General features: G+C 44.4%; 1 pseudogene; it reads left to right on the top strand.

Annotated features, from left to right (window-relative positions):
- The first annotated feature begins 8,311 nt into the window (after nucleotides 1-8,311).
- On the top strand, nucleotides 8,312-9,048 carry LOC102919833 (ubiquitin-conjugating enzyme E2 variant 1-like; annotated as a pseudogene).
- Nucleotides 9,049-12,883: the final 3,835 nt, after the last annotated feature.

Below are 12,883 nucleotides of genomic sequence, written 5' to 3'. Positions count from 1 at the left end.
ATTTGTGCTGAAATGTGATTTTATTTGTGTGTTAATAAATAAAAGTGCCTGGGGGTCAGAGCTATTAGCAAGCCATAGCAGAAGTCTGGCAGTGGTAGCACACGCTCTTAATCCCAATCACATGACAGGCAGATTTCTGTGTGTTCAAGGACACCACCAGCATGGAGACACACACCTTTAATCTCAATACCAACCATAGAAGACCTGGAGGTCTGTATAGCAGGCAGTGATGAGGAGGTCATGTGGTTTGTTTTACAGCCAATGAGAAGGCAGAACAGAAAGTCAATAAAAAGACAGATACACAGGAAGTAGGATTCTTTCTCAGGGGTAGGACAGCAGTGGCAGCAAGGGGTAAGAAGGCAGTTGTAGTCTCAGCTCTAAGCTACTGCTCTGACTTCTTGGGCCTTTAACTCTGCATTTGGCTCTGTGTTTCTTATTTAATAAGACTGTTACATCTACATTTAGTGCCCACGTGGCAAGAATTTATTAAAAACTGCTTGGCTCGGCCGGCTCCCTGCCTTGGCGGGCCCAGCTTCCTGGCTCAGGCCAGCTTGGCCTAGGCTCCAGGTTACCCGTAGTGCTATGAACATCTCAGGCCCTGTGGGAGCTACCAGTCCAGCTGCACTCAACTGTAGTTGCAGCAGCTCACATGGTTGGAGCTTGAGGAAGCCGGAGGCCAGGCTCAACTCTGCTCAAACAAGAACTCATGGCTGGATTTCAGTTTTTAGCCAGAACACATGGCTACATCTTTTTCGTTCCTTTCAATCTCTCTCTCTCTCTCTCTCTCTCTCTCTCTCTCTCTCTCTCTCTCGCTCTCGCTCTCGCTCTCGCTCTCGCTCTGGATTCCCACCTTGGACACTAGGTAGCTGTTTTTAAATTCCATCAGAATTCTACTGTTTTACACAAATTTGGTAAGTCAATTAAGATATCAGATATTTTAAAGGAAAAACTATTTAAAAGAGAAAATTTCTTGCCATATTAAAAAAAAAGGGTATGTGTACATTAGAAGAAAATTGGACTTTGATTGATAAAAGGTTAGGCAGTCTGAAAATGGAACAACTATATGAGAAGATTAATGTTGATGGGATATACATTACATCAATTATGCACATTATGACTTTCCTTATCCTTATTTTACTATTTAAAAAGATAGTCAATTTAAGTGCCAGGATAAAAGCTTTAGAAAAACCTGCTAAAATGAATTATAGAGAAATTCAGATTCAGACAGAAGAAATTAATGGTGAAATTGTTTCAGGACTGCAATCATAAGGTTACAGAAAGAAAGCCTGTTTTCACACAATCACCCTTAATGTATCCAGTAACTATACAGCAGCTACCTGCTCAAGTAAATGCACAAAATATTTGGACTACCACTGAAATGTTAGATTTACAAAGGTTTAAGGAGGCAATAGTATCTTAGGGCATGTATTCCTCATTTGTAAAGCAAATGTTAAACTCCTGATCAACTTATAATAAGATTATACTGCAGGACAGGTGAGAGCTAATAAATGTTGTCCTGGAACCCAGGGCATAGCTGAAGTGGCAAATGTGGTTCAAAGAGGAAGCTAAAAACAGAAAATCAATGGAAGGCTAGAGGTATGCAAATCTCCCAGGATCAGCTTGTTGGAGAAGACCACTGCAATACAAAGACAATGTTTATATGATAATGAAACCCTAATTTTATGTTGAATGGCAGCCTTGAATGCATGGGACAGAGTTGATGAAGCAGAAAAGAAAACTGAGTCATTTACAAAGGTTATACAGGGCCCAAAAGATTCCTTCACAGATTTCTTACAAGGACTGACTTCAGCAGTAAAGAGAATGGTCCTGAATTCAGAAGCTAGTCAGATAATAATCAAAAATTTGGCTTTTGAGAATGTGAATGCAGCATGCAAGAGAATAATTAGGCCGTTAAAGGCTAGATCTGTACCCTTGGAAGACTGGATTAGAGACACTTTTAATGTTGAGACTCATGACCATGATGATATGTGGATAGGAGAAGCAATTTCAAGAGATTTGAGGAATGTTAGATATTTTGGATGTGGAAAGCAAGGACATTTGAAAAGGAACTGTAAACAGGGCATTCCTAGAAACAATGTTTCTTCAAGAAACAATGGCAACAGAATGCTCCTTTCTTCTGGAGTATGCAGAAGGTGTGGTAAGGGAAAACATTGGACCAACGAATGTAGATCAACAAGGGACAGACAAGGTAATACTTTGCCTCAGTCTTTGGGAAACTTACAGAGGGGCCTCATGCAGGCCCCCACAGCAAATTCAGTTCAGACCTTTCCTGCAGTTGTAGAGGAAACCCTTACTCAGAGCAATTAAAATAAGCAAATGCCTTTTGGAATGAACCAGGCTGCTTGGGGTGATGAAACATCTGAGACAGAGAGAACAGAAAATTTAGGAGAAACCATAAAGAAAACTTGTTAGCAAACTTCTATAATGAACAAAGACCAAAATTAACAATAAAAACAAATGGTGTTTTGTTGTCTGGTCTGATAGACACAGGTGCTGATGTGATCATATTGCACCAAAATTTTGGCATCCAAATTGGCCTCTTTGGGAGGTAAATGTTCAGCTGTTAAGAAGTGGAACATTATCTCAAGTGAAACAGAGTGTAATATGGCTCAAATGTATAGGTCCAGAAGGACAGAGAGGAAAATTAAAATGTGGCTAACATAGCTATGAACTTATGGGGTAGAGCACTGTTACAACAATGGAATACTCAGATTAACATCCCTCCAACCTCAAAAACAAATCATAAACTAGCACATTTTTCTGAGAGAAATATTAGAAGGTATTATTCTAAAGAGTTGTCACCAGCCATCAAGATTGTACAAGAACAGGGCACAACAACTTTTGACCTTCCAAAGACATCACCAGCTCTACCTTTAAAATGGTAAACAAAAAAGCCTGTATGGGTTCATCAATGGCCTTTAACAACAGAGAAACTCCAGACTTTAGAAGAGCTGGTAGAAGAGCAGTTAAATACTCAGAATATTCAAGAATCAACCAGCCCTTAGAATTCTCCTGTATTTGTTATTAAAAAGAAATCTGGTAAATGGAAAATGGTAACAGACCTAAGAGCAATTAACAAAGTAATTCAGCCAATGGGCTCTCTACAATCTAAAATTCCTTTGACTACTTTGTTACCTAAACAATGGCCTCTTATAGTTATCGATTTAAAAGACTTTCTTTTCAATACCCATACAAGAAAAAGACAGAAAAAGATTTGCCTTCACGGTGCCTACTTATAATAATTCTCAACCGGTTAAGAGATATCACTGGAGGGTCCCTCCAGAAGGAATACTGAATAGCCCAACCCTGTGCCAATATTTAGTACAACAGCCATTGGAAGTAATAAGTAAAAAATTTCCTAAATATATAATTTATCATTACATGGATGATATTTTACCAGCTGACTCAAAAGCAGATACATTAGAAAGAATGTTTGAAGAAGTAAAGAAAATTTTGCATTGCGGGGATTACAAATAGCTCCTGAAAAGATACGAAGAGGAGGTTCTAATAATTATTTAGGATATAAAATAAGTCTACAAAAAAAAATAGACCCCTAAAGGTGCAAATTAGGAGAGATCAATTATGGACTCTTAATAACTTTGAAAGATTATTTGGAGACATTTCCCATCTATGAACTTTTGCTGGGGTAAAAAATGATGAACTGAGTAATTTATTCAAAACCTTAGAGTTGACAAAGACTTAAATAGTCCAAGAGAATTATCACCTGACTGAGAAAGAATTGGCCTTGGTAGAAAAGAAAGTACAGGAAGGACATGTGAATCATGTGGATCCAAAGCTGGAATTGCATTTTTGTTATTTTACCCTCTAGGTATTCTATAGCAGGGATTTTGATGCAGAGTGAAGATATTATATTGGAATGGATATTTCTACCCAATAAACAGAGTAAAAAATTAAAAACTTATGTGGAAAAGATCTCTGACTTGATTTAACAGGAAAATTGAGACTTCATCAATTAGCAGGAATAGACCCAGCAGAAATTGTCATACCATTAACTAAGGAGGACATTGAAAAATTATGGGCAGAAAGTGAACTTTGGCAAAGAGTTTTCAGTAATTTCTTGGGAGAGATTAACAGCAACTATCCCAAAAGTGATAGAATTGAACTTATAAAGAGAGTTGATTGGATTTTGCCGAATTGCATGGGAAAAACCCATATCTGGACTTTGTACATTTTATAAAGATGCAAACAAAAAAAGAATGGCAGGTTACAAATCAGAAAATTTAAGTAAAGTGGTGCAAAGTTCCTGTAATTTGATTCAAAAATTGGAATTGTATGCTATTCTGTTGGTATTAATGGAATTTTCAGAACCTCTCAACAAAGTTACTGACTCTCAGTATGCTGAAAGAGTGGTATTACATATTGAGACTGCAGAATTTATCCCTGATGAGTCAGAATTAACTTCACTATTCAGTTATAAGATAAAATCAGGAATAGGAAGCATCCCTTATATATAACTCACATCTGATTCCATACAGGTCTTCCAGGTCCCCTAGCACAAGGCAATGATGAAATTGATGAATTATTGATAGTAAATATGCTGGAGGCCTCAGAATTTCTTTTTTTTCTTTTCTTTTCTTTTTTTTTTTTTTTTTTGGTTTTTCGAGACAGGGTTTCTCTGTGTAGCTTTGCACCTTTCCTGGGACTCACTTGTTAGCCCAGGCTGGCCTTGAACTCGCAGAAATCCACCTGGCTCTGCCTCCCGAGTGCTGGGATTAAAGGCGTGCACCAGCCAGAATTTCTTAAAAATACATCATGTCAATAGTAAAGGTTTAAAAAAGAATTTTCCCATAAGCTGGCAACAAGGCAAGGAAATTGTAAGGAAATGTCCTACTTGTTCTTTTCTCAATCAGACTCCATTACCAGCAGTATGGAACCCAAAGGGTACTTGGAGGAATGAAATCTGGCAGATGGATGTGTTTCCCTTTGAAGAATTTGGAAAATTGAAGTATGTACACCATACCATTGATACTTATTCAGTATTTCAATGGGCAACTGATTTGAGTTCTGAAAAAGCTGATTCTGTAATCACTCATTTGCTAGAAGTTATGGCCATCATGGAAATACCTGCACAAATTAAAACTGACAGTGCTTCAGCATATGTCTCTGGTAAAATGAAACAGTTTTTTACTTATTACAATATAAAGCATATTACAGGTATATCACATAATCCTACATGACAAGCAGTTATAGGAAGATCAAAAAGAACTCTAAAAGATGTGCTAAATAAATGAAAAGGATAGCAAAACCCCGCAGAAATAGATTACATAATGCTCTATTAACTTTGAATTTTCTCAATGCTAATGGGAAAGGAACAACAGCAAAGAGACATTGAATAATAGAAAAAAAACCTACAGAATACTTTAAGGATGTGTTGACATCAGAATGGAAACCAGGATATGTGTTATATTGGGGATGAGGTTTTGCTTTTGTTTCTACAGGAGAAGAAAAGCTGTGGATACCATCAAAATTGACAAAGGTTCCATTTAAACAAGACAGACCTCTTAATTAGAAGATGTGATAGTTCATCAACCAGCATGACCATCCAATTTAAACTATCTTACACAGTAACAAATGCTTTCCATTTAATCAGACATAACTTGCCAAAAGGGAACCTCCCCAAAGTTAGGCTTGGGAAAACACGTTTGTTTTTGTCTTTCAGGAGAATGAAAACTAAGGAATCTGAAGAACACTGGGCAAATGGGACATCTGAAGAAAAAGGACAAGTCATCTAGAAAAAGATGTCCCAAGAAAAAGAGTAAATTAGCCTATTGGTATATAAATTAGCATATTGGTTATAAAACTTCATAAGTCTTCATGAATATTTGTTTGTACTCTTCTCTAGAGATACTTAATGCAAATGGCCTTTTTGTAGTCCCAGTTCAATTAAATATTAAAGCTGGCTTTGGAATTAGAAAATGGCTCTCTCCTTCTTTATACCCAATCATGTTGTTAAAAGGAAAATGCAAAATCTCTGTACATGACAGAAGAAAGTGCCATCTTCTAATCTGTGAGAGAAGAAAGCAAAAAAATTAAGCAACAATTCTATTGCCACTATTCTCAATTCTTTGACTCTATTTTCATCCTTTAACCTTTTCTGAAGATATAAATTTTATATCAAAATTTATAAGATTAATGTGTATATTAAACTTTTGTTAATATTAATGGTCATGTAGAGTAATAGCTAATTCTACAAAAAAGGCATCATTTAGCTGTCTATACATGCTTTGTGTTTGAGTCTCTGTCAGTTTTCTGCAGGGAATCACGACCAGGTCTCCAACAAAGGGTGACTTCCAGACCAAGGCTGGAGCCAAGAGGGAGCAAGAGGCCAAGAGTGTCTTTAGGGGACCCAGAGCTAGCTGCACAGAACCAGGTACCTGTGGCAAAGCCCTGAGGAAGTACAGAGGAGCCCTGGCGGCTCCCAGCAGTCAAGGCCATCTCCAGTGAGTCAGATGCTGGGGGAAAGACTCCAGGCCACTGGATGGAGGAAGGGCCCCTCCTTGGCTGATACTTTGAAGGCCTGCCTCAACACTGACAGCTCTCCTCCTTCCTCTGCTCTGCAGCTGCAGCTGACTCAGTGCAAGAGGAGGGGAAAAAGCACTTGCTGAGGCCCTTAGTCCTTGGCAAGTCTCCAGGTTGCCAAGAACCTAATGACAATGGCGTCCTCCCTGGGAGTGCTCTTGCACAAGAGCCTTCCAGTCTCCAAGCTGGTTCCCGCTGGGTGGCCAGGAGCACTCTTCCTTGCACACTGACCAAGACTCACCACCTTGGGTGCGCAGGACCAACTTCAAAACACCAGTCTATTTGGGTCCTGCACCTGCCTGGCTCCCGCAGACCTCGCAGCAAGGGTGCCTTGCTGAGCCCCTTGACTGCCCCTGGAACACTCGCTGCCAAGACACAGCTGAAGAAACTGAGCCCTGGCAGCAAGAGGAGTCCCGTCGTCACCAGACACACTGGCTGGCCAACTCACACCCAGACTGAGAGTGCCACAATCCTCCAGCTGCAGGAGCCCCCTGAGCTGAGGCTGCAAACCCTGTTAGCCCGCCTGAAAGGCACGCAAGCCAAGAAGCCTGGAGGACGCCAAACCAAGATGGTGGCCTTCCAGGCTCAAGCCCCAAGCCCAGGCCAGCAGGCAGAGTCTGGAGCGGCAGGGGCGTCCTCCTCCGAAATGAGCAGCCTCCAGGAGGCCTCTGCCCAAGGCCCGCCACGGAGGGCTCCCTGCCTTTTGCCGCCGCCGCCGCCGCGGCCTGCCAGCAACAAGCCCCAGCCTAAGAAGAGACCTGCCCAGCTCATGGCCAAGGCCCTCAGGGATTACAAGAAGAAGCTCTCTCAGAGGTGACCTGGGGATGCTCTCTTTCCTGGAATTGCTGGCAATCACTCTGGACCAGACCTGCTCTCTCCTCTTGCCGGAAAGGGCGCCTGCCAGCCCGCCAGCCCCCCAGCCTGCAGCCGGTTTGAAGAGCCCAGGCTTTGCAGAGCCTGCTCCTGGTCCAGCTCCTGGCTGCCCTCTCTGCAGACCCTGGGCAGGCTTCCCTGCCTGCTCCCGAGACCCACCGGCTAGAGCTTTCTGCCCACGTGGAAGCGCCTAGACCACCACCGGCAAAAAGACCCACAAAAAGTGTTCCCAGAGCAAACACTCCACTTTGGACTTTTCCTCCACCCAACGCCTTCCCAAGGACTCAAGTGCCCAACACCTTGGCTTCAAAGGAAATAAATAGATAGATAGATAGATAGATAGATAGATAGATAGATAGATAGATGATGGATACATAGATAAACAAATAAACAAACAAGAAAGAAAGAAAGAAAGAAAGAAAGAAAGAAAGAAAGAAAGAAAGAAAGAGCGATCACCAAGAACCCAGACCTTTGCCTTCCTCTTCCACTGGAACTCGGTGGTTGCAGACAGACACATTCAACTTCTTGATTCACCCATGCAGTCAATTTGCAAACAGGTGTGGATTCAAGCTGATTCCAGGCCCTCCTCATCCCCAGTTGGGACTGCACGTTCCCTTCCATCAACTAATCCGTTAGAAAGATAATTGTACACATATCCCTACAGATCAATATATAGACAAATGGATACATAGACTTCTAGATTCAAAGATACATAAAGAGCTGATCCATAAATATGTCAGGAAAGTTCGGCATGCAGTCCACAAGCAAGAAAAGGTGAAATTTAAAGAAGAGAAGCTAAAACTGAGTCAAAAGAAAAGGAAATGAAAATGAACATCAAGATCCTAAAAAGAGGGCCTTGGAGCAACAACGACGCAAGATGGCAGCCACCACAGGCTCAGGAGTAAAAATCCCTCGAAATTTCCGACTGTAGGAAGAGCTGGAAGAAGACCAGAAAGGAGTAGGCGATGGCACAGTTAGCTGGGGTCTAGAGGGCGACGAAGACATGACACTTACAAGATGGACAGGGATGATAATTGGGCTTCCAAGAACAATTCATGAGAACCGAATATACAGCCTTAAAATAGAATGGGGGCCTAAATACCCAGAAGCACCCCCATCTGTATGATTTGTAACAGAAGTCAACAGGAGCGGCGTGAACAGTTCAAATGGAGTGGTGGATCCAAGGGCCACGGCAGTACTGGCCAAGTGGCAGAATTCCCACAGCATCCAAATCATCCTGCAGGAGCTGTGGCGCTTGATGATATCAAAAGAGACCATGAAGCTACCACAGCCGCCAGAAGGACAGTGTTACAGCAATTAGTCACCAAGGCCCCGGCCTCCCCTCCCCAGTCCAACCTAAGTCTTTGTTTCCCACAGTAGTAAATTTTCTAGATTCATCTTGTAGACCTCAGAGGACTGGAGAGAGAGCTCCACTGAGACTCCATCCTGGAACACTGCTCTGATACTAATTTCTTGTCCATTTGAAATACATAGGCTGTGCTGTATAACATCTTCTGTTGAGTGTAACCGCTGGCTGCCTAGTTGAACTTCTGGGATCAAGAAGGTGTGTTAAAATCAATTTCCTTTGGGAGCGGTGGGCACAGCTAACGCAACTGTGAACCGACATGTCACACAATCACCTGCTGCTGACGCATGGCCTGGGTCTGCCTCTGCCCACCCTGCAGTCCTGTCACAGCTGTGTGGTGGCCCTTAGACTAGATGGGAAGGCTTCAGGTAGCAGCTGTGGGACTTCTGTTGGGCTTGGGGGTGCTTTGGCCACACCCCTGCTTTCTTAAGTCTTAAGTGATGCCCCATTCAAGCCATCGCCCACCCCCACTCCTCCACTCCCACCCTTGGCCAAAGCTTAGATTGTAACCCTCCCCTCCCTCAGAAATTGGCCATGGGTGAGGGATTCAGGGCTTCCCGTCTCCCCACCTTTATCAAGGGGTTCTGCTCTCCCCTCCTCCTCAACTCCCTTGTTGCCCATCACCACCCAACACTTGCTGTGGCCAGAAGCCATCAGATGAGGTTGGAAGAGCCTGGCCTCCCTCACTTAGCTCTGGACCACACGTTCACTTGCTCCCAGCCCGAGAAGGGGGTGCCGGTTCTTCAGCCCTGCTGCCATGATCAGCCAATGCACTTTGAGCTCAGGTCTCGAGGTGAACAGAGCAGTCACGGGGCCACAAACCTGCCAGTGCTCAGGGTCCTTGGTGGTGACGCCTAGAGAAAGGCCATGTGGAGAGTCCAAGCACACAGGGTTCTGAGTCAGTTCTTTCTCTCATAATCGCTTTGCTTTTACACACTGAAGAGGTTTGGACAGGGCTCCCTGGCTACCATCAGGTCTATGTGGAGCCTGACAGCTGAACAGAGCCCTGGGCCCTGCGGACTCAGGTTTCAGTGTTTCTGCTCCTCAGACACTCGCCAAGATCTGAAGGAGCTCTGTGTCACGAGGTTTTAGATCATTAGGCCTGGCCTCCTGGCTCGTCACCATGTTCCCCACTCTGTTCAGGACCACTAAATGTTGAAATGTGGATGCATGCCGAAATAAAGACAATTCATTGTGTTGCAAGGGTAAAAAAAAAAAATCCTAGGAAGAAGTATGTAGGTGAAACTATGTGTCTGTTTGGCTGTATGGGTGTGTAAAAAAGTGGATAAAAGTGGATTTTGATGACACACCCATTTAATCCCATCATGTTCTGGAGACAGAGGTGTTGCTGGAGGGCTTCTCTCCAGGTTCCCCAAGCCCCGCAGTCCCACAATCCACGTATAAAATAATCACTCAGACACTTATATCACTTATAAACTGGATGGCTGTGGAAGGCTTCTTGCTAACTGTTCTTATATCTTAAATTAACCCATTTTTATAAATCTATACCTTGCCACGTGGCTGGTGGCTTACTGGCGTCTTTACATGTTGCTTGTCCTGGTGGTGGCTGCAGTGTCTCTCTCCCCTTCTTCCTGTTTTCCCAATTCTCCTCTCTCCTTGTCCCGCCTATACTTCCTGTCTGGTCACTGGCCATCAGTGTTTTATTTATATAGAATGATATCCACAGCATAGAGGCAAGTGGATCCATGTAAATTCCAGACCAACCAGGTCTTCAAAGCAAGTTCCAGGACATCCATCTAGGGCCATTCCACAGAGAAACCCACCTCCAAAAAACAAAACAAAACAAAACAAAAGCCACAAAAAACAAAAAAGAAAGAATAAAGTAAGAAAAATGAAGAAAAAAAGGATAAATAATGAAGGAGGGGTGGTGGTGGACTAAGTGATCCCAGACATTCTATCTCACAAACGTATGTACTCTTTCTCTCTCAGACACACACACACACACACACACACACACACACACAGAGACAGAGACAGAGACAGAGACAGAGAGAAAGTCAAAAAGACACCTAGTTTCACCCACATAGTTTATTTTTAGGATCTTGATGTTTATTTATTTATTTATTTATTTATTTATTTATTTATTTATTTATTTATTTATTTTTTATTTCATTTGATGCCGAGGTGTTGGGCAATTGAATCCTTGGGAAAGGGTTGGGTGAAGGCAAAATCCAAAGGGGGGGGTGTTTCCTCTGGAACGCAGGTCTTTTTGCAGGTGGCAGCCTAGGTACTTCCAGTTGGGCCAAAAGCATAGGTGGGCCTAGGGAGCAGGGAGAGAAACATGCCCAGGGTCTAGGGAGATGGTGGCCAGGAGCTGGAGCAGGAGGAAGGATACCAGGAACAGGCAGGTGCTACAATGTCTGTTCTCTCCAGGAAGAGATGAGAGGAGGTCTGGTTCAGAGGATTGCCAGCAATTCCAGAGCAGAGAGCATCCACAGGTCATCTGTAAGAAAGCCTCTTCTTCTAATGCCTGATGGACTTGGCCATGAGCGGGACAGGTTTGTTAGGCTGGGGCTTCTTACTGACCCTGGACTGTAAGCAGGGTGCACTCTTTGGCAGGCGCTGGGCAGAGGCCTCCTGGAGGCCGCCTCCCCTCCAGATCCAGACTCTGCCTGCTGGCCTGGGCTTGTAGCTTGAGCCTGGAAGGCCATCATCTTGGTTTGGCAACCTTGAGGCTTCTTGGCTTGCGCGCCTTGGAGGCGCGCTATCAGGGATTGCAGCCTCAGCTCAAGGGACTCCTGCAGCTTGAGGATTGTGGTGCTCTCAGTCTGGGTGTGGGTTGGCTTGCTAATGTATGCCTTGCGATTGGACTCCTCTTGTTGCCAGAGCTCAGTTTCTTCAGCTGTGTCTTGGCAACAAGTTGGCAAGGGGCAGTCAAGGGGCTCAGGAAGGCGTCTTTTCTGGGATTTCTGCAGGAGCCTGTCACGTGCAGGACCTGAATAGACTGGCGTTTTGAAGTTCTTTCTGCATGCCCAGGGCAGGTCTTCTTCTTCAGTGTCAATTGAAGTCTGTTCCTGGCCACCCAATGGGACGCCGCTTGGAGACTGGAGGCATCTTCTGCAAGGGGATGCCAAGCGACTCCACGGCCATTTGAATCTTGGCAAGTTTTAGACTTGCCCCGGGGCGCCTTTGCTCCAGGGCTAAGGGCCTCAGTTTTCCAGGTGCTTTCCCCACCCACTCTTGCACTGAGTCAGCCGCAGCCACAGTGCAGAAGCAGGAGGAGAGCTGTCAGAGTTGAGGCAAGTCTCCAAAGAACCAACCTGGTGCTCTTCCTGGATCCAGTGGCCTGGAGTCTTTCCCCCAGCATCTGACTTGCCCAAGATGGGATTGGCTGCTTGGAGCTGCCAGGGATCTTCTGCACTTCCTGGGGTCTTTGAAACCTGTACCTGGTTCTGTGCAGGTAGTTGTGGTTCCCCTAAGGACCCTCTTAGCTTCCTGCTTTCTTTTGGCTCCAGCCTTGTGTTGGCATTTACCCTTCGTTCTGGGCTTGTTTATGAGCTTGGGCTTGGACTCAGTCTAGATGTTGGTCTCGGTCTGGGACTAGGTCTCCAGCTCTGGCTTGGCCTTGGTCTTGGTCTTGCTCTCTGGCTCTGGCTCTAGCTCCGGTTTGAGATGGGGCTCGCGCTTGGGCTTTGTCTCTGTCTTAGTCTAGGTCTGGGTCTCTGTCTTGGGCTGGGGTTCAGGCAAGGTCTCGAGGCCCAGATGTGACTCAGGTTCAGGCACTGTCTAGGGCCCGGACATGAGTGTTTGCTGCTACTGCTCACTTTGAAGACCTCTGTTCCATCTTGTCTGTGTTCCTTTGATGCGGACTCACGGGGCTTGTCTTCTGGACAGTTTCTGGGTGGCTCTGTTATCAGGTTCAACTCAAAGGCAAAATTCTGCAGGTCCGGATCAGGATGAGGCCCAAACTGGGACATCTCTGACAAGTGGGCAGCTAATTCCTTGGCAAAGGGGACCAGGAGCTGCTCGTTCTTCAGGAGCTTGATGATCTGCTCAAAGTTCATCTATCTCTGCCAGGGTGTAGCAGATCTTGCGTAGGGAAGAGAGTTTCTTGAAGGTTTT

The sequence above is a fragment of the Peromyscus maniculatus genome, chromosome 17 (genome assembly GCF_049852395.1).
Source record: "Peromyscus maniculatus bairdii isolate BWxNUB_F1_BW_parent chromosome 17, HU_Pman_BW_mat_3.1, whole genome shotgun sequence".
NCBI lineage: Eukaryota > Metazoa > Chordata > Mammalia > Rodentia > Cricetidae > Peromyscus > Peromyscus maniculatus.
Note: the sequence above shows the minus strand (reverse complement) of the source record. Positions and strands in the feature narration are given on the sequence as shown.